The sequence below is a fragment of the Crinia signifera genome, chromosome 9 (assembly GCF_055691185.1).
Source record: "Crinia signifera chromosome 9, ASM5569118v1, whole genome shotgun sequence".
Classification (NCBI taxonomy): Eukaryota; Metazoa; Chordata; class Amphibia; order Anura; family Myobatrachidae; genus Crinia; species Crinia signifera.
Genome location: NC_139225.1, coordinates 34,731,772 through 34,754,671, shown reverse-complemented (window position 1 = coordinate 34,754,671; position 22,900 = coordinate 34,731,772). Strand labels below are relative to the sequence as shown.

The 22,900-nt window shown below is 49.9% G+C and overlaps 2 pseudogenes; both read right to left on the bottom strand.

Annotated features, from left to right (window-relative positions):
- Positions 1 to 18,604: 18,604 nt before the first annotated feature.
- Positions 18,605 to 18,705, bottom strand: LOC146040003 (U2 spliceosomal RNA; annotated as a pseudogene).
- Positions 18,706 to 19,783: 1,078 nt separating this feature from the next.
- Positions 19,784 to 19,920, bottom strand: LOC146039993 (U2 spliceosomal RNA; annotated as a pseudogene).
- Positions 19,921 to 22,900: the final 2,980 nt, after the last annotated feature.

The following is a 22,900-nucleotide window of genomic DNA, read 5'->3' as shown; positions in this document are numbered from 1 at the left end:
ATTTATTTTTCACTTTTTCAATGTTTTCATATTCATTCTCATGTGTCGACATGGACACCAATGAAATGCCACACTTATGTCAACATTTACATGCGTTGACCTTTCTGTGTTGATTTTTTCTTGTGGCGATTCGCGGCGACCCCCCTCCCGCGATTCACAGCACACCCCCCCCCCCCAATTCGCGGCGACTCCCGTGATTTGCGGCCCCACCCCGTGACACACCCCCTCCTGTGATTCGTGGCACACCGCGCCGCCCCCCTCCCACGATTTGTGCCAACCCCCCAGGCCCCCCCTTCCTCGCGGTACCCCCCACCCCCCCTACCGCGATTCCCCCCCCCTGTCATTGCGGCAACCCCCCGCCCCTGCGACCCACCCTCCCACGATTCACTGCAACCCCCCGCGTCCCCCCCTCCCACGATTCGCGGCACCCACACCCCCCCCCCCCCGCGACCCCCCCTCCCGCAATTCACGGCATCCACCCACGACCCCTCCTCCCGTGATTCGCGGACACATCTCACCTCCTCCCTCCCCCCCCCCACCCCCGCTCGCGATTCACGGCAACCCCATGATTAAATGGCACATGCAAAACACTGACACGGCTATGGTCGACAATGAAAAAGGTTGACATGAGTTTTTGAAGATTTATTTTTCACTTTTTCAATGTTTTCATATTCATTCTCATGTGTCGACATGGACACCAATGAAATGCCACGCTTATGTCAACATTTACATGCGTTGACCTTTCTGTGTTGATTTTTTCTTGTGGCGATTCGCGGCGACCCCCCTCCCGCGATTCACAGCACACACCCCCCCAATTCGCGGCGACTCCCGTGATTTGCGGCCCCACCCCGTGACACACCCCCTCCTGTGATTCGTGGCACACCGCGACCCCCCCTCCCACGATTTGTGCCAACCCCCCAGGCCCCCCCTTCCTCGCGGTAGCCCCCACCCCCCCTACCGCGATTCCCCCCCCCCTGTCATTGCGGCAACCCCCCGCCCCTGCGACCCACCCTCCCATGATTCACTGCAACCCCCCGCGTCCCCCCCTCCCACGATTCGCGGCACCCACACCCCCCCCGCGACCCCCCCTCCCGCAATTCACGGCATCCACCCACGACCCCTCCTCCCGTGATTCGCGGACACATCTCACCTCCTCCCTCCCCCCCCACCCCCGCTCGCGATTCACGGCAACCCCAGGATTAAATGGCACATGCAAAACACTGACACGGCTATGGTCGTCAATGAAAAAGGTTGACATGAGTTTTTGAAGATTTATTTTTCTTTTTTGAATGTTTTGATATTCATTCTCATGTGTCGACATGGACACCAATGAAGTGCCACACTTATGTCAACATTTACATGTGTTGACCTTTCTGTGTTGATTTTTTTTGTAGCAATTTTTTTACAGTGACAACTATGTGCAAATCAACCAATTCTTATATATAACACCTGTTCTGTTTTACTGTAGGTGTTTTAAGTCAGATCTTTTACTGCTACTATTACTGTTTATGTAAATGCATTCTGAATGACAGCAACATCCTACCATCCTTCTACAAGAATATATAACCAACTAGGTGATTCATGGACCCCCGCGCACCCCCCCCCACGATTCACGCCCGCTCCCACGTTTCACGTCACCCCCCGCACACCCCCACCTCCCGCAATTCGCAACCCCCCTCCCGCAATTCACGCCCCCCTCCCACGCTTTGCGGACCCCCGCCCTCTCCCGTGATTCGCGGACACCTGCGCCCCCTCCCTCCCTTGATTCACGGCACCCCCCACGCCCCTCCCACAATTCACGGCACCCCTAAGCCCCTCTTTAGTCCCCCGTATACTCACACACCCCTATCACTACCCAGCTTCCTGCTCTCCTGAACTGTAACTTCCACCACTGGGGAGTCGCTGATGCTGTGTTGCCCACATGCCCCTATCATGCCTCATAGCCCAGCCTCCTGCTCTCATGTACCCTAACTCCCACCCAGTAGGAGGAGACACTGACTTAGGGCCACCATCCTGTACTGCCACACTGGACCCTCACCCACTGGCAGAAGCTGCACAGTATCTCCCACACTCCCATACCTTTCAACTTTGGCACTTCAGTAGCCGGGACGCTGTTGCTGCGCGCCGGAGGCGCGCTTAAATTTTCGGGGGGGGGGGGTGGCCTAATTTGGGGCGTGGCCTATACTCGTGGCTCTTCCGCGAGGCCACGCCCCTATTTTGCCGCTATGGGGGCATGACCCACAGGCTCTGTGAGCCTCTAGCCATGCCCCCAGCCCCCTGGCTGCGGGAATAGACGCTGTGCGCATGCTGTGGAAGTCTAGTTGTACACACGCCATTTTAGGATAGTATGGCCGCCATTTTGGTTCGCAGAGTTGCGCAAATAAAGTTTCCATACCCGAGTATGTGTGACAAAGTGGACCAGAAGAGTAGCCATACTATCACACATAAATTCATAATAACATACTTACACTAAATGAAATATAGTTAAAGGTTTAGAACGCCACACATAGCTTAGTTAGCATTTGCATACATCTGTCTGTATCATGTTTAGTACCGTTACATTCCGTTTCATGTGCGCAGAATTCTGGTCATTGCGAATATTTCGCAATACATACGGTCCGATAGTTATGGACAAAATCCATAACTCAAAGACAGTTTCTGTTGAAAAGAGTGTAACAAAGGAATCTACTTAAATCCGGTTTTGACTGCTATTTACGATCCCTGCCGACGATACTAACGAACAAAGGACTCTTAAAGTTCACTCCCCTGCACCTAGTCAAACCAGTTGTATCATCTTACCCCCAATCACAGTGGACCTGACATACGATCTCTGACCAATGGAAATGGCCTTTGACCTCCCCCTTTTGACCCTATAAGATAGGCAACCCAGAGCAGTCACAGTCACTTCGGCACATCTACCTTTCCCTGACTTTCCACCGGACTATAGTTCATCCCTGAACGATAGTGAGCTCTGACCGGACTGCGCTTCGCATATTTGATGAGAACGGTAACGGTTGCATTAACGGTATTTATTCTTATTATATTGTTGGCTGATTGTGTCTTGTATCTGTTTCCTTCCCCCTAGCAGAGCCTGATTATAGTATTTTATTGTTAGTCTATTGTATTACTTGTTAAACCTGTATTTTCTATTCCTGTAACCCCCTTTTGTCCATTAGGGACTTAAATACAACCTTTTTGCGGAGTTCTTATCTCCTTACTTCTATACTGTGGTTTGTGTCTGTTATTCGCATTTAGCGATAAAGGTATATTACGGACACTGTCCTTAAAGGTATATTCGCAGATTAGAGACAAAGTACTGCGAAGGGATCTCTTATTAAGGTATCCGTTCTTGGTGTATAATATACAATAAAGGTACGCTACGCTGCGCTACGTTTTGTTCGCACGTAGTTAGGTATAAAGGGTACTCAGGTTGCGGGCTTATTACGTAACCTGCGCTTTTCACTTATTGTCTCTCTGGTCATATTTAATCGCCATTAACAATTGGGGGCATCGTCCGTCCGCTCCACATTCCAGAACTCAGTACCAGGTGTGCGACCCGACCTATACCAGCAAAAGGGTGGAAGTATTATCCATTGCTGGATAGGCCAGGTCCGCGGCGGTGCGGGGTTCGGGAAGTGCTAGCGCTGAACCCGGAGCACAATAAGTGAAAACCACGTGTTTAAAGTATATATTAAGTGTTTAGTAAACTGAACTTCTGCCTGCCACAAGTAGTTTAACGGGGTATAGTGTCTTGAATTGCTTGTTCATTACAGTATATGTACCACGTGCGATAAGGTTCGCACACGTGGAGTCTGTGTTTATTATAGTACATAGAGGATCCCCTCTGTGCAAAACTATAACTTTTATTGTTAGTTACTGCAAAACCGGGGACTCCGCCACGTGGCGACAAGTCCTGGGCCTTTTGCAGTAACGTAAAGCTTCTATTGTGTATTACGCAAGGTGCGCACGCACGTGCCCACATCGGGAAAGTTTCGCATCTTTGTACGTGATTTACGGATTAAGTGCGGGATTTATTTCGCATCTTGATACGTAACTTTCGGACGGAGTTAAGGGATTTATTCCACATTTAGGCGCAATTACTGCGTATAGCGAAACCCGAGCGCAACCTTGCAAATACACTATAGAACACGTGGGTGGCCGATTCATCGGCGGCCTGTGAACAGCGCACGTACACACGTGGCTGTTCATTGGTACTGCACATGCAGCACACATAGGAACTCAAAGGTGAACAGTATTAAACCACTAGCCTTATTTAAACAGTATAGTAATATACTGCGAATGGGGCGGTGATTAATAAAAGAAAATAAGTTTTTCTTTTTGTTCATTTTTTTTTTTTTTTTAACAAGCAACTCAAGCATTATTTTAATAGATTCCTATAGCGTATTATAAGGGATTTATACCTGCATAAGTATCTAGTGAAAAGCTACCAGCCTGGGAAGATTTTCTTTACAGAAATATTTCAAATATATGCATAAGACCAAGGTGTAACCAGCGCCCAGTGTGAAAAATAACTGAGGCGAACGGGTGTGTGACGGCACGACTCAAGCGCAGTGTAGTCCAGTGTAGGACAGTCCAGTTAGGACAGGGTGTACGTGCCGACGTACACATAGGAACTGCCCCTTCAGTGGAACTAAATTCCGCTAGGAGGGTACAAGAAGATACATCGGAACCCAGTTGTTTCCGATTAGCTACTTTAGAAATCCAGTTTCTGGGGGCACAGGAAAACAAGTTTGTTGTGCCCTGGAGAAATTAGGCCGCGCCTTGCAAGTTGGCTAGAAGTTCGCTGCTAGTTGAAAGACTTGGTGATTGAGTACATTACCTCGCATTGTGGGCTTCACGCTTGATTGCGGAATAGTGCCACTGTGTGGAGAAGTGAGTGGTTGGGGAGCTCTCAACTTAAATAACCCACCGGTATCTATTAAGCTGTGAACGTTTATTCCTGTAATTATGGGTAATAACGGGTCACGCTGTGATAACGTGCATGTTAGGGAGGAAGCAAGCCGGCTAAAAGGATCGGCGGCTTTTATTATGTGCAGGAAGCACGGTGAACTCGCAGTTGTTTACAAAAATAAATGGAGAAAAATGACACAAGGCAGCAAGTTAGAATTTCCCAGTGTTGGTAGCTTCGATCCAGAAATCTTATCGGCAGTAAAAGATGAAATATGCCTACTCTCCAGTCGAAAGGAGAGAGTGAAGCATATAGATATTCTTAAATTGTGGCAGAAGGAAGGACAGGAACAATGGGGAATCAGAGGTCTGGCGATACCAGATGCAATCAGCCACAATAAAAATGCAACCGCTGCCACAATGGAATCAGCTCCCCCACCCCCATATGTGCCGAAGGGATTAATGACTCATAAGAAAGACATAAGTAATAATGTATCCGTTGCTAACTTGTACCCTGTCTTATCCCCTTATAAGGAAACCCGAGAGGAAAACGAGCAGCTGTTGGCACTGGCCGTCTCTCATGCAATTAATATGATTGAGGGAAAAGCTCAACCCGCTGTTGAGGTCCCAGCACAGGAGGAGGAGACGGCTGATGCCAACAGAGTAGTATTGGACTCAGGTAAGGATGCACTACACAGCACAGACACAGACGACTCCCAAGCAGGTCCCAGTAATGCGGATGTGATACAAACATATCCTATGCGCACACTGGAGGTTCCCTACGGTAAGGCAGACAGAGATGGTGTGATACCTACCAGGAAGATGACCATGCTAAACCCATGGACACGGTTAGAGCTGCGGTCCATCATTACAGATTTCCCTGATCCTAGGAAAGATCTGGCATTGTGCCGGAAATTTGTAAGGGATCTGGGAAACTCTGATGAGCCCACTAACAAGGATTGGAGAATCATGTTGAGGGCCTGTCTCCCCACTCACATAGACGTCCCGAAATTCATTCAGGATAGTGGACTGAAAGTGGACAGGGAGATAAATGATGAGATCAACCAGGAAAATATACGCCTAATCAACTTACAATTGGGAGTATATTTTCCTGCGGCAGTGGAATATAGCAGGATTTTCACCATCAAACAAAAGGATGGCGAATCTGCTGCTGATTATTTCACTAAGGCCTTACTGGAGGTATCAAAGTACACTGGTGTCTCCGAGCCTAAGGACGACCCCCACCTGAGGGAGATGATTGTCTCTGTGCTGGTGGAAGGGCTTAGGGAAAACCTGAGAGCCAGAGTCCAAACTTCTTTCCCAAATTGGCGTGGAATGACAGTGGATGCCCTACGGGAATCTGCTGTGGACCACGACCGCAACATTAAGAAACACAGGGAACTGCAAACTGACAAACTAATGATGGTTAGCATCCAAGCCCTTACTAATGCCCCAAACAAAGCTGCATACCAACGAAACACCAGGGACACAGGTAGAAAACCAATTATTTGTTACAACTGCAATAGGGAAGGTCACTACTCAGCTCATTGTAGGTCAGGAAACCCCAGGAGTTATCAGACACATAAGCGAGAATGGGAATCTCACAAAGGTGAGACACGAAGATACCCAGCCCCTAGACAATGGGAGGAGACAGACAGGTCACGCAACATGCCTCCTCCCCATCTGATGGCTGACACTGTGCTAAGGGCAACCCAGGTCAGACAATAGGAAACAGGTCATACCTGTATCCTACAGCCAGTTAGATTAACTCAACACCTTAGAGAGGAACCTCAGGTGAAGGTTGATATAGCTGGAGTAAGGCAAACCTTCTTGGTTGATACAGGGGCGGCCAGATCTGTTCTCAACACTCCTCTTCACTTGGGTTTCACTGACCAATCAGTAGCAGCAATTGGGGTAACAGGAAAAATACAACATTACCCACTGACGAAACCAGCAGAGGTTACAATCGGGCCTTTGCATACCAAACATTCTTTCCTGTTGGCTGCAGCGGCCCCGACTAACCTCCTGGGTAGAGATTTACTATGCAAAATGGGATGTGTCATCTATTGCACCCCCGATGGGGTATTTCTGGACACTCCTAGAAATCTTACACAAGAAGTGCAAGATATGCTGGACAGTCCTCAGAGGCTAATGTTGTGTTCCACTGTTGTAGAATCAAATCCATCTAGGGTAGCTGAAATTACAGCACAAATACCGGGTTCCCTTTGGACTAAAGATGGACAGGACGCTGGGCTGATGGCAAATGTAGCTCCAGTAGAAATCCGCTTAAAAGAAGGCAGGATAGCCCCAAAAATACCGCAATACCCTTTAAAACCTGAAGTTGAGCTAGGAGTATTCCCAGTGATCCAACGATTGCTCCAACAGGAAATCCTAGTTAGAACTTCCAGCATGGCCAATAGTCCCATCTTTCCTGTGAAAAAGAGCGGGGGGAGGGGCTACAGACTAGTGCAGGATTTAAGAGGGGTAAACAAAGTAGTTGAGAGCCAATTCCCCGTAGTGCCAAACCCAGCTGTCATCTTAATGCAAATCCCACCTCACTGTACTCATTTCACAGTCATTGACTTGTGTTCTGCGTTCTTCTCTGTCCCTTTGCACCCCGACAGCCAGTATCTGTTCGCCTTTACCTACAGAGGAGTACAGTATACCTGGACACGACTCCCCCAGGGATTCATAGACAGCCCCAGCATCTTCTCCCAGGCCTTGCATGATTGTTTGCAATCCTTTCAACCCCTGAGTGGTTTGATACTTATACAATATGTCGATGACTTATTGTTGTGTTCTGAGTCACTGGAGTCATCAGTGGATGACACTAGACAGCTGCTGATGCATCTCTCAGAGACAGGACATAAAGTATCAAAGGATAAGCTGCAATTATGCCAGACCAGGGTTAAGTATCTGGGCCACTGCCTTACCCAAGGGCTGAGACACCTCACCGACGACCGAATCCAAGCGATTCAGAACATGGTACTGCCACAGACCCAGCACCAGATCCGTACGTTCCTAGGCATGTGTGGATACTGTCGCAATTGGATCCCAGGATTCTCTATTCTGGCATTACCACTACAAGAGATGGTTTCCTCAACTAAGCCAGATCGGGTTTCTCATACTGAGGAATCTGAGCTGGCTTTCGAGGAACTAAAGGTGAGCCTAACAAAGGCCCCGGCACTGGGAATGCCAGATTATGGGAAACCCTTTGAACTGTACGGAACTGAATCAGCTGGGTGTGCGGCAGGAGTACTTGTGCAAAAACATGGTGATGCCAACCGACCAGTAGCGTACTACAGTGGCCAGCTGGACACAGTAGCACGCTCACTCCCAACTTGCTTACGAAGTGTGGCCGCAATAGCACAACTAGTAAGCAAGAGTGAGGACGTGGTGTTGGGACACGATTTAACTGTTCATGCTCCCCATGCTGTCTCTGCCCTCCTAAATTCTGCTCAAACACGTCACGTGTCCTCAGCACGGTTCACCAAATGGGAACTGGCGCTGATGGCCCCAGTAAATATTACCATCAAAAGATGCAACACACTAAACCCAGCCACATTCCTTCCTCATGTGCCCTCCAAGGCACAAAGGGTGGAGGGTGATGGGAATGTTGCTGAAAATGGTAAAGCAGAGTTTAGTGAGGACAAACATGATTGCATGACCTACCTGAATCAGACCTTTACAGCACGTCCTGACATAAGCGACAGCCCATTAAGTGAGGTAGACATAACCTTATTCACTGATGGTAGCTGTCATAGACAGACGGAGACGGGAGAGCTGTGCACAGGCTACGCGGTAGTAGATGGAGAAGGTATTGTGGAAGCTGAACCCTTGGGACCACCTCACTCAGCACAAGTAGCGGAACTGGTGGCATTGACCAGAGCATGTGAACTGGCCAAAGGAAAATCAGTTAACATATATACCGACTCCAGATATGCTTTCGGAGTAGTGCATGATTTTGGAGCCCTATGGCGCCTCCGAAATTTCATGACGGCGGCTGGCACACCAGTGGCGCATGCGACATATATTAGGAGACTTCTGGGAGCTATTCAGCTTCCAGACAGAGTGGCTGTTATCAAGTGCAAAGCTCACACATCAGAGAAGGACCCGGTGTCACTTGGTAACAGCCGCGCTGATGAGGCAGCGAAAAGGGCTGCATGCCCTGTAAATATTTTCACTCATCCTACCAACCTTTGTACACTGAACATGGTATCCACATCCAAACTGATAGACATGCAGAATTTGTGTTCCCCACAGGAAAGAGCAGTATGGAAGTCGAAGGGATGTGGCCAAGAGTCTACCGGACTTTGGAGAGATGGACACGGGAAACCAGTGGCCCCCAAGGCATACCTTCCTAGTCTAGCCGAGGCGGCCCATGGGCTGACACATCTTGGGAAGGAAGGTATGTGCAAGCTGGTAAAGGCCTACTGGTGTGCACCAGGGTTCGCTTCTCAAGCAGGTAGAGTGGCAATGTCATGCCTCACCTGTTTGAGGAAGAACGTTGGAAAAGCCATCCCAACAGAGCCATCCCACATCCCTCCTACAGAAGGCCCTTTCCAGGTAATACAGATCGACTTCATACAGTTACCACCCTGTAGAAATTTGAAATATGTATTGGTTTGTGTTGACATGTTCTCCAGCTGGGTGGAGGTTTTCCTCGCTGCCTCCAACACTGCTACCTTTACAGCAAAGAAAATATGTCAGGAGTTTGTCTGTAGATATTGTCAACCGAAAATGGAAGAAGAATGCATCCAGCGATGTCAGTCGACAAGTAAGGCAACTACAGGCCGATATCCTTTGAGTGATTACCACTCACTAGTGGGTAAGGTCTTAAAACAAACAGAATGCTGGGTGTGTTCACAAGTGTTACATAAAAGGAGTAGTGTAGGCCTAGTCCCATACCCGCTTAATATTTCAGAGATAAGCGTGTTAAATAAGGGGAGGCCATTGGATAAGAGATACCTGTATACCAGGTCCCCTAGTCTTAGATTACACCCATACCAAGTGGATAAATCCCTGGTATGTATGAACTTCTCGAGTTCCAGAGCGATTGGTACTTGGGAAGTGACATGGCATAACCAGACAATAACTTACTCCCAGCGTCCAGATGGAGAGCCTATTGATAAGGAATTGTTGTTAAAGATCCGAACCAGTGGGAGACATTATAAATATGTTTACACGGTGAAGAAAAGTAAAATGATGGCCGGCAGAGTATCAGCCGGCTACTGTAATGTAACCCTACAGCCAGAGATCTGTGAGGAACAAGTCAGGGAACAGGGGACGGGGATGTTCTTATGGATAATGTGTGACAAGATCATGAAATACTCTGTCCCTTATTTTCTCCCTGACGATGTTTATTATATTTGTGGTAGGAGGGCGTACAAATGGCTCTCCATGAACTACGTTTGAATTTGTTACCTAGGCAGAGTGTTACCTGAAGTGATGACCCTCACCCATGATGAGATGGTGAGCATACACAGAGGCATACCTCCTCCTTACACTCATACCCATTATGATCAAATCATAAAAGGGATTTAACAATCAGGAAAGAACCCCTAGCTTCTGAAATGATACATGAGTCATTCGGTATCCAACTTCTCATTGCATTAGATATCACCCATACCGCCAGAGGAGTCATAAATTTTAAGTATATACAAGCATTAGCCAGCTTGGTAGATAACATCACTGAGATTTATGATGACACTTTTAGATACACCGGGAAGGAGTTACAAGCGTATAAAAGAGAGCTAGTCCAACATCGGATGGTGTTGAACTATCTGACAGCCATGACAGGAGGATATTGTGTCACTCTCTCTACGCAGTTTGGGGTGAAATGTTGTACATATATCACCAACAATACTCAAGACCCAGAAGAAATCATCGATCATCGGATGGATGAGATTCTTCAGCTTAAATGGGAATTTAGGAGGGAACACAATATCAGCCTGACAGAGATAGGTAACAAAGTTAGCGAATGGACCTCTTGGTTGAATCCAATGCACTGGTTCTTTGGTTTAGGAGAATGGGCGCAAGGGATCATAGCCAGCATAGGAAAACTCCTTCTCTTTATCGGTGGTGCCATCATAGTCTTTGTGCTGCTGTTCAAATGTTTAAAGGTGATGACCCGGGGAAGGACAAAACGTACCGAAATCATGAGTGTAAGAACGAGAGATGCAGAGGAAGACCAGGGTTTGGTATATGACCCTAGAATCGAAACCACCTCCCTTTAAAGAAACCATATTTGTGAACGTGTATATGTTGTAACCACCCCTGTTTTTATTTTTATCCCAAAATTGTACATTATCCTTCGTGACCCTGAGTAGATTGTTCGATAAATGCGGCCCATCGTTTATCCGTGATCCCGGATCGGCCAAGAGCAGATGGTTTACTCCCCTTATATGTTTAAATTCATGTATCCCAATTTCTCTGTTAGGATTATGAATTTCTGTACTGCTGTGTAAAATGTTTTGTATTGTAACAGTTTTATATTTACTGTTAAAGGGTGGACTGTGGAAGTCTAGTTGTACACACGCCATTTTAGGATAGTATGGCCGCCATTTTGGTTCGCAGAGTTGCGCAAATAAAGTTTCCATACCCGAGTATGTGTGACAAAGTGGACCAGAAGAGTAGCCATACTATCACACATAAATTCATAATAACATACTTACACTAAATGAAATATAGTTAAAGGTTTAGAACGCCACACATAGCTTAGTTAGCATTTGCATACATCTGTCTGTATCATGTTTAGTACCGTTACGTTCCGTTTCATGTGCGCAGAATTCTGGTCATTGCGAATATTTCGCAATACATACGGTCCGATAGTTATGGACAAAATCCATAACTCAAAGACAGTTTCTGTTGAAAAGAGTGTAACAAAGGAATCTACTTAAATCCGGTTTTGACTGCTATTTACGATCCCTGCCGACGATACTAACAAACAAAGGACTCTTAAAGTTCACTCCCCTGCACCTAGTCAAACCAGTTGTATCATCTTACCCCCAATCACAGTGGACCTGACATACGATCTCTGACCAATGGAAATGGCCTTTGACCTCCCCCTTTTGACCCTATAAGATAGGCAACCCAGAGCAGTCACAGTCACTTCGGCACATCTACCTTTCCCTGACTTTCCACCGGACTATAGTTCATCCCTGAACGATAGTGAGCTCTGACCGGACTGCGCTTCGCATATTTGATGAGAACGGTAACGGTTGCATTAACGGTATTTATTCTTATTATATTGTTGGCTGATTGTGTCTTGTATCTGTTTCCTTCCCCCTAGCAGAGCCTGATTATAGTATTTTATTGTTAGTCTATTGTATTACTTGTTAAACCTGTATTTTCTATTCCTGTAACCCCCTTTTGTCCATTAGGGACTTAAATACAACCTTTTTGCGGAGTTCTTATCTCCTTACTTCTATACTGTGGTTTGTGTCTGTTATTCGCATTTAGCGATAAAGGTATATTACGGACACTGTCCTTAAAGGTATATTCGCAGATTAGAGACAAAGTACTGCGAAGGGATTTCTTATTAAGGTATCGGTTCTTGGTGTATAATATACAATAAAGGTACGCTACGCTGCGCTACGTTTTGTTCGCACGTAGTTAGGTATAAAGGGTACTCAGGTTGCGGACTTATTACGTAACCTGCGCTTTTCACTTATTGTCTCTCTGGTCATAATTAATCGCCATTAACAATGCGCACAGCGTTTATTCCCCGCTGCTTAGCAGCTGACAGGGGGGACTCCTAACAGCCCCCCCACACCGCGGGACACTGCCGCCAGCGGGTGGGACAGCGGGACAGGCCCTGACAATCGGGACTGTCCCGATAAAATCGGGACTGTTGGGAGGTATGCCCTCCTCTTTAGTCCCCCTTATGTCCACACACCCCTATCACTACCCAGCCTCCTGTTTTCCTGTGTCGTGACCTCCGCCAGTGGGGAGCCACTGACTCAAAAACACCCTACTATACTATTGCACGCACACACACCTAAACAACATGCACACACAGCCACCCCCCCCACACACACACACATGTCACTGTACCATCCACACTATCAATGTACATCTTACTCTATAACCGCTTTTTAATTAAACAAAACAATACACACCCCCTTCCACATCATATGCTCTCTATTTAACACATTTCACCTATAACTCAAGTTGCAATACAGGCATCTTTCATACAATTCTAACCATCTTTCTCATATACAAATGTTCACAAATTAAGGGGGCGCAGCCCCTTACGACGGTGTGAAGAGCGCCCGTAGGGCGCGATGAATCACCTAGTACGTAATAAAAGTACAACAGAAAAAGAGTGTGGGCTGAAGAGAAAAGGGGGTACCACACAATTGTACCTTCAATTCAAATTGGCCACACAGCAGCACAATCTTTTTTTCAAATTACACCACACATAGTGCCTCAAAAATGTAGAGGCCTAGCTTCATGAGGAAGTGGTGTGGACACATAATAGTACCAATAACACTTCAATGCCCCTTATACATTATCCCACACACCCTAATGCCAATATCACATTATGCCACGCACCATAATGCCCCTTGCACATTATGGCAAACACTGTAATGCCCATATCACACTATGCCACACTGCGTAATGCCCATATCACACTATGCCTCACTACGTAATGCCCATATCACATTAGACAGGGGAGACTGCACTACTCACATGGGAGCTAAGCGCTGCGTGTACTGGTGACTGAAGTATAGATGCACGCAGATGGAGGTATGGTGTCTAGCCTCAGCATCTGTGAGGAATGCATATGGGGTGTCTTGGTGCAGCTGGGAGGAAGGATGAGAGGGGCTGGGGGATATTCCACTCTACTTTTCTCAGCAACATTTACAGAGTGGGTTTGGGGCCCAGTGTTGGGGTGATAGACTCTACAGATGGTGTACAGTGACTTACCCACAGGTGACACCTGCTGAGCAATGACAACATTAAATCTCTCTGCCTTGGTGGCAGAGACCTGGTGCCTGAACCCCAGCTGGTGTGCATGAAGCCCGCCGTCCAAATCCATACACTTATCTTAGCTGGAAGAACTTGGAGGCTCCGCACAGTCACTATGGAGCTCAAAATAATGGTGAGACAGCCCATGGGTTGTAGAAAGGAGGAGGAAGGAACTCAGGGAAAATAGGGTTCAGTAATAGTTATGTGGTATAGGAGGGAAGGGGCAGGGCCTCAGTAAGGCTTGATAGTGTCGGAAAGCTGCAGATCATCGGCCAGTGACCGTGTTATGACAGGCGAGAGCAGAGCCTGGGCAGTGAGTCCCCAGTCCTACCATCTTACAGTGCAGCGTCCTTAATGCTAAAGCCTCTGCCCCCTGCCAGAAAGTAGGTCACCAGGTTCAGTTGCCGGTGCCGCTTTTATGAAACAGCCACAGTGCACAGTAGATCACCTCTCCCGATGTCAGCCACCCTGCACTGCATCTGCTGCTAAATGGCTAGCGCTCCTGCTCTGCACACATTCACCTGAACTGTAAAATAGCTAGGGTAGGAGGACACCACTGCCGCCACCGAACATAGCACACTGTTAACATATCACCGCCACAGCCAGGTCAGCAACCCAAACAAAGTCGCGTTCAAACAGGGATACTGATTCCCGCCTCCTGCAGGCTGCTGCTGCACAGCCAATGGTTAGTACTGTACATTGGTAATGTGTTGTGGCGGCCGCCTGCTATCGGTGGAGTGCAATGTCTGTGTGCAGTGCTACGGATCGTAAATAGATATCTGCAATGGGTGGGGGCATAACAGGCTGGCCTGGGCCCATAGGACTTTGGGGTCCTTGGGCAACTGCCCACTAAGCCCATGCGAAAATACTGCCCTGACTACACTACACACTGGCACTGCTGTGCCTGGCTCTGTCTGCAGAGAGATGAGCTCCAGCCTCCAGGCAGCTCCTTAGCTCCTTGCCACCTTCCCTCCTTACCTATAACATTGAGGATCATGGGGGGCTTCAGAATTCATTAGGGACTCTTCTCCAACTTTACAGCAGGCTCTCCACAGCAGCCAGCAGGGCAGGAATCGGAGGCAGCCACAGCCTCCAGGCAGCACACAGAAACAGTGCGGAACACAGATCGTGTTGCCGCGCATGCGCACAAGGTCCGTGCGCAGTGCAGCCTGGAGACAGCCAACTCAGCCTCTGAGCGCTGAGCGGCTGCAACCTGGCACTGACTGCATGTGCTGGACACTGTGATTAACAGCGCTGCGGCAGTAAGGAGCCCCGGGGGCGGCGCGCACAAGTGATCAGACGGGCGGACACAGCTAGGCTGTGTTTGTGTGCTGGCTCAGTTGCCAGAGTGCAGACTGCCACAGCTGTGGGGGTAACACAGACGAGCCCTGGGGCCCTTCAGATCGCCGGGTCCCGTCACACATGTCCTCCTTGACCCCCCCTTTCGCCGGCCCTGGTGATACCGGACGGGAACTTATCCTCCTCGGTGTCTGTTGTCTTAGGGGGAGTAGAGGTCGCTGTAGTAGTCGCGAACGACCTTCATCACATACTCCTTTCCCTGTCTAAGGATGCTATTCTCATCACACAGCTCGGTCAGGGGCGTGTGGCCACAGTGGAGTTTCCTGAAAAAGAAAGAAGAACACTTCTCACCCTTCTCCAGGTTCTCCACCTTGGAACAGAAGATGATTCGTCTTTTCAGGCTCTTTTTGGTCTCGTCCAGGTCATCCTTCACATCCCAGCCGCACCGCTTGAGGTCCACTAGGGACTGGAGCTCATCTGCAGTTTTCTGAGGTTCATCTTATGGTCGCATGCCTGGATATGCCCTTTGACCTGAAAGAAACTGAATGTTAGATTTGGCATATTCCCACCAGTCAGACATACAGTCAAAATAATATTTGTCATTCTTCCATCTGATGTAGGCATCCTTAAGCTTAGCCAATACTTCCTCCCTTTCCTGTAGGGCACAGTTCAACTTCCAGGATCCTGGGCCAGATGGAAACCATGGCCCAGAAGAAGCAGGGAACCATAGAATGCCTTACCTGCTGCATTGCCCAGAAGGTGAACACAAAGTCAATGCAGGAACACACTGAGCCATCGGGCAGCTATACGTGAAAATCATTGAGCCGGCCCCCATGGAGCCCACAGCATCCCGCAGCTATGCTTCTGCCACCATTTCCTTGAGCAGGTTGGACGTGATGTCCAGCTTCGCAGAGCTGCTGGTGCTTCGACCGTCCCCTTTAATCGGGCAGTTGAAATCCCCGGCCATCACTACAGTCCTGGTGGTGGCGAGCTGGGTCCGCGGGGTCTGGAATATTTCCAAACACTCATTCTTAATAGGGGAAACATTGACATAGATTAGCCTGATAGGCTCACCTGCCCAAGAGCCATCTTCGACAAGTAACCTGCCGCAGACAAACTCCTGAACAGAATCTAATATGGAGAGGCTACCTCTAATCAGAATGGCTACCCCTGCAGACTTACACTCGCCTCCACCGGACCAGTAGGACGGGCCATGGGAACACTGCCAGCCCAGGTGCTTGTAGGACCTGGAGAAAGGGAGAGAGCATTCCTGCAACATATACACATCACATTTCTGAATGTCAAGAAAGGAAAAAATAGATTGATCTCTGCACTTATCCTTAATACTCCTCACATAAATGGTAAAAAGATTAAAAGCTACCATTTGTTAGGAGAGAAGGCAGGGTTAGGTCATTGTACATTTACATTACCACTCCTATCAGGAGGCACTTCCTCAGGGTCTGCAACCGGATCTCCCTGTTGGGGGTGTCTGGATGCAGTCAAGCAGTTCATCGATCTCTTGCAGGTTGTTGAGCTCAGGTACCCCACTCTCCTCATACACTTCCGTGCACGCCTCCATCTCCTCTTTCAGTTCCTGGACTGTTTCGATTGATTCCACTGCTGCTTTCTTGAAAGATTCTGGGTCAGCAGCTGGGCTATCCAACTCCTTCCTCTTCCTTCTCTGCTGTACATTTCCTGCAGGGGCAAGAGGTGGAAACTCTTCCTCGGAGAGGAGAGGGACAGGGAGAGGGACAGAGGGGGTGGTGGGAGGGAGGGTGGGTTGGATCACAGGTCGGGAGGGTGAGGGAGGGGGGGTGGTGCGAGCAGCCGGGATGGGAGTTGCTGTCACAGAGGGAGGGAGGGGAGGAGGGTTAGGAATGGTAGGGGAAGGTTTCTTACCACCTTGCTTTTGCTGGATCTTCTTCCTCTGTACTGGTGTGGGTGGCACCTTTGGAGGGACGACCACACCCAATGCTGCTGCGGTGTAGGATCTTGCTCTACTTGGACAATCCTTGTAGACATGATCCACGAGCCACACAGGTTGTAGGTCTTCTTCGTGGGGCAGTCCTTTGTCTCGTGGCCAGCCAGTCGACAAATCCTGCAAGCCAGGACCTTGCATTCCTTCCCAAAGTGGTCCTTTCCATCGCACTTTCTGCAGGTGTGTGGTTGGTCCACTTAGTGGATGAGTCCTGCTGTTCCCCCCAGGGAGAAGCACAGTCTGAGGCGGTTGACGCCGTCTGGGCACAAAGTGTCCTTGTGCAGCCTAACAATCACCGACCACTTTCCAGTCCAGAGTCCATTCTCGTAAAAAGATCCTTGAGGGGACCTTTATTACAGTGCAGGATCGGCTGAGAAACGTGTCTTTGACAGGCGTGTGTGGGCTTCACATTGAAACAGTCACCTGCCTCTCTTCTCTTTGAATAGGGCAAAGCGAGAGAAAGGGGACTCAGGCTTCGCCGCTTTCACCGCTTCCCAATACCTCTTGCAGATTGCGATGGAGGCAAAGGTGGCGTAGAAGATGCCTCTGAAGAAGCACTGGACGCTGAGCATTTCAGGTGCAGAGAATCCTTGCTCCAGGACCATCTTCTTGCCAAAGTACTCAACCATCATGTCCGGCACCAGTCCGTCTACCTCCTTTAGCTTCATCACCACCGTCTGCCTCATCCAGGGCTCCAGGACTGGAACGCCTTTGGAGTGGTCCTGGACGGGCACCGTTATTGGTGTCGCAGAAGGGGCAGTGGAGCTAGGGCCGGCCAATCTGGTCGGACATTTGACCGGTGACTTACCCTTCTTCTCGGGCTTCCTCCCAGCGAGGGGGGCCGAAGTGGAGGCTATGGCCATCCTTCCGGCTTCTCGGGGCAGAAGTCGGGGCGAAGGGTCTTCTTTGGTGTTGAGAGGAGGAGATGAAGAGGTCGCTTCAGAGGGCAGAGCAACACAAGTCTAACCCTCCAAGGAGGCTAGAGAGCGATGCACGGCTTCAGAAGGGCAGAGCAAAGCAAGTCTAACACCCCACGGAGGCTGGGGAGCATTGCAGAGCTTCGGAGGGCAGAGCAGAAAGTCTGACCCTCGGCGGCGGCTCTGGAGTGGTGGAGGCTTCAGAGGGCAGATCAGACAAGTCTGACCCTCCTAGGCAGCTCAGGAGTGCTGCAAGGCTTCGAGAGGGCAGAGCAAACAAGTCTGCCTCTCCCAGGTGGCTAGAGTGTGTTGCAATCCTCTTTAGGCGAAGTCCTCTTCTCCTCGCAGTCGGGGTGAAGCTTCTTCTTCAGCGTCGAGAGAAGGGGTCGGCAGTCGCTTCAGAGGGCAGAGCAGAGCAAGTCTGACCCTCAGTCTTCTCCAGCTCTGTAGGTGATGTCTTCTCCTCCTCGCAGTCTCGACGTCTTTGCTCTTTCGCTCTTCTCGGCCTGGCAGCGGTAACCCTGAGAAGGACAGTTGTCGGCCCAAGAAAAAAGGAGCAGAGCTGCCTCTCAGAATGAACTGATAAGAACAGATACTACACTTGATCTTATCCAAAGGCAGAGAACCAGTGGTCAGTGGTGGAGCTGCCCCGTCACATAATTGAGTTTGAAGAAAAGTTAGAGTGGCCTAAATTGTGCATAGGGGGCCATACGTACTTATGGACCCTCTCCCAAAGGAGAAGGGCCCACATTACTCCCCTAACCCCTCTCAGCCATAAGGCCGAAGAGGGGAAAAAGGGATTGGTGGGTGCTCCCAGCTGAAGCTAAGAGAGACCCCTTTTCTCAACCCCTGGAAGGGTTAGGAGGGTGGGTCCTCCGCACCGAAGTTTGGAGAGACCCTCAGTAGGCTTCCCTCCACCTTATAGCTCAGGGTCACCCTCGGGAGACCGCAGCTCTCCCCAAAAGGATGAGAGCTTTGCTACATTGGGGAGTGGATAGCACATAAGGGTCATACATACACACAGCCCCAAAAAAAGGCATACTACAAAAACTGTGAAAAGTGAACGAACATGAGAGGGAAGAGAAATAAATAATAAAGAGACCTCAGCCAGAAGGCCGGGGTGGGAAAAATTGTCCTACCCCAGCCAAAAGGCCCAGGGTAAGGACGTGAACCACTAACCTAAAGGCAGAGTGTGCAGCACAACTGCCATACTAGTGCATGGTGTTCAGGCACCCCAGAGGGCACAGTGCAGCCTCGGGCTACAGGCAGCCAGCATCCAACCAAGTGTTTCTCCGTTCCTTCCTAGGGAACTTTCCAAACTCTGGCATGGGAATGGGTACTCCACTGGGCTTTTTGAGTGACTCCCTTAGGGGTTGAGGACCCCTCAGAAGAGTTATCTGCTCAGTCCCAGTGTTTCTTGCATCTCAAAGTTAAGGTACTAACCTGGGCTTTTCGCTGACTCCCCATCAGAGGCTATGAACCTCTGGAATGGGAGAAATCTACTCAGTCCCAGCGTTTCTCCACTCCTTGGGAATGGATACTAAACTGCACCTTTTGCTGTTTCATTCTTCAGGGGCTACAAACCCCATCAAGAGAGCCACCTACTGGGCCCAGTGTTTCTCCCCTCCCCAGTGGAATCACGGCACTAGAACTGTCCCACCCTCTGGCAGGGTTGAAGGTAGCCAGACCTCTCCCTGCTTCCAGGCCTGAGGGGTCCCATCCCCTCTGTCCATTTGAGCAGTTACTCAGTCCAGCCTTTATTTATTCTTCTGCCAGGGTGTAGCCCATACCCACTGATAAGAATAGATACTACACTTGATCTTAGCCAAAAGGCCAAGAACCAGTGGTGGAGCAGTACACTCATGTGATTTGATTTCATGTGTCCAGAGAGAAAGTGCAGCAGAGGGCACTGTTCCAGCATGGCTATCTGTTCCCCCAGCATCCATCCTGAGGTTTTTAGATTAGAGAGACTGTATATATATTTTTTTTTGGAATATATATATATATATATATATATATATATATATATATATATATATATTATAAGGGCACAGTCCTGCCCTTATATTAAGGCTGAATCCCTCAAACGGATTTATCCCATAGGGAACTTTTCGGATGGGGGCATGGTGTTTGAGGGACTACACTTCGAAAGTGACTGGACGTACTGAGCTGAAATTTGGCATGTACGCGTAGTATCGTCAACCGGTGCTGCAAATTTCAGGGCGAAATATAAAAAAATGAGCAATTGGGAGCGATCTAAACTTCCAACTGTCAGTTTTTTTCTGCCACTTCAGAAATGACAACTTGTCACCCATGTTAGTCTATGAGGTTTTTTTGGGGAAAGCATAACTCAGGGTAGAGGAACAATTGAGACTTGGGGTTTGTTTTATTAGGTAGATATTGTCCCAGTGTAGTGCCTTTTGGGGTTTAGGCTTTTCAGAAAGGTACAGTTTTTGGTACTTGTGTATTATCACGGCTCCCACGATTTCCATCTTATGGGATCTTATACAATTTAAAATTGTATACCATTGTATATGGCATACAATGGCATACGATGAGATGAGATGAGATGAGATTTTAAATTGTATAAGCACACTAATGGGTGCTTTCAAGGTCAATTGGCCCCCCTATAAGATTTTTAATTGTATAAGCACCCTAATGGGTGCTTACAATGTTAAATGCACCCCCACGCCACCCCCACTATCAACGCCAACCCGAAGTGTGGCGAGCGCAGCGATACGCGTCCTCCGACCTTTTCATACCCCCACTATCCATGTCGGCGTGGAGTTGATTTTATATAGTGTGGCGAACGCAGCGAGCCACCAAGCCCAAAGGGTGGCGAGCGCAGCCAGCCCCGCGAGGGGACGCGTAATACATGTAAAGTATTACGCGTCCCCTCGCGGGGCTCGGTGCGCTCGCCACGCTTTGGGCTCGGTGGCTCGCTGCGCTCGCCACACTATATAAAATCAGCTCCACGCCGACATGGATAGTGGGGGTATGAAAAGGTTGGAGGACACGTATCGCCGCCCCTCGCGGGCTCGCTGCGCTCGCCACGCTTCGGGTTGGCGTTGATAGTGGGGGTGGCGTGGGGGTGCATTTAACATTGTAAGCACCCATTAGGGTGCTTATACAATTAAAAATCTTATAGGGGGGCCAATTGACCTTGAAAGCACCCATTAGTGTGCTTATACAGGGCCGGCGCCACCACTAGGCAGGACTAGGCATTTGCCTAGGGCGCCGGCCACTGGAGGGCGGTACCGAACCGCTGAGGTACCAGAAAGCATCATTCTTGCCCGGCGTCAATCAACGCTGCCCCCCGCGCGCCGCCCGCTCCCGGGGATTTCAGCGAGGACGGAGAGCAGTCGCAGCACCCGGAAGCTGTACATCGCAGCAGGTACAGCGCAGCAGGTACAGCGGTGCGCCCACCCACCCCCTCTCCCGCCGCCGCCCCCGCCGCCGCTTCCGCCCCCGCAGCAGTATCGGCCGCAGCAGTAGTATCGCCTGCAACCCCCCCCCCCCCACCGCAGTAAGTATTGTCCACATCCTGCCCCCCCCCACCCTCCGGGAGGGGGTGCGGGTTTTGCCTGGGGCGGGCGGGGGGCTTGCACCGGCCCTGTGCTTATACAATTTAAAATCTCATCTCATCGTATGCCATATACAATGGTATACAATTTTAAATTGTATAAGATCGGGTCCCATCGCAGCACATCTCATCTCATTGCATACCATCTTAAGCCTTATGGTATGCAATGAGATGGGATGAGATGGGAGCCGTGAGAGTACCCAGTTTTTTTATAATTTTGTGAAACATGCCCCATTATAGAGATAGGGGATTGCCACCATGTGTGTACGCTGTCTCCCCCGTGTGTGTACGCTGTCCCCCCTGGCATCCTACATTCCCTACCATCCAGCCAGGGGACATGGCCGCACACCAACCAGCAGCTCCTATCCCTGGCAGCTCCTATTCCTGGCATCCTACATCCCCTACCATCCAGGCCTGGGACGTGCTTGCCGGGCCGCCCGCCCGCCCGCTGTTCCTAAAGCTGAGCCCTTTATTATTATTATTGTTATTATTATTATTATATTTCCTGCCCAGTCTCTGTCCTACCCATGCTGCTGCCGGGACCAGGTTCAGGTGCTTCCACAGCCTGCGGCCTAACAGTCTGGTGAAGCCCCGGCCTTGAGTTGCCTCCGCCACACGGAAGACAGAAAGCAGCCACCCGGGCCATCAGAGGAGCAGCTGCACCCAGGTAAATCCATCCCCCCACTGTCCCTGTGTGTACCCTGTCCCCAATCCCCACTATCCCTGTATGTACTCTGTCCCCCTAGTGCCCCCGTTTGTACGCTCCCCCCCAGTGCTCCCGTGTGTACGCTGTCCCCACTGGTGCCCCCCATGTGTACGCTGTCCCCCCCAGTGCCCCCGCATGTATGCTGTGCCCCCAGTGTGTACACTGTCCTCCCCCAGTGTGTACGCTGTCCTCCCCCAGTGTGTACGCTGTGCCCCCCCGCGTGTACGCTGTGCCCCCCCCCCCGCGTGTACGCTGTGCCCCCAGTGTGTACGCTGTGCCCCGTGTGTATGCTGTCCCCCCCCAGTGCCCCCGCGTGTACGCTGTCCCCCCCAGTGCCCCCAGGTGTACGCTGCCCCCCCCCCAGTGCCCCCCGTGTGTACGCTGTCCCCCCAGTGCCCCCACGTGTACGCTGTCCCCCCCAGTGCCCCCGCATGCAAGCTGTCCCCCCAGTGCCCTCCCGTGCCCGCTGTATCCCCCACAGTGCTCCGTATGTACCCTGTGCCCCCGTGTGTACGCTGCCCCCCCCCCAGTGCCTC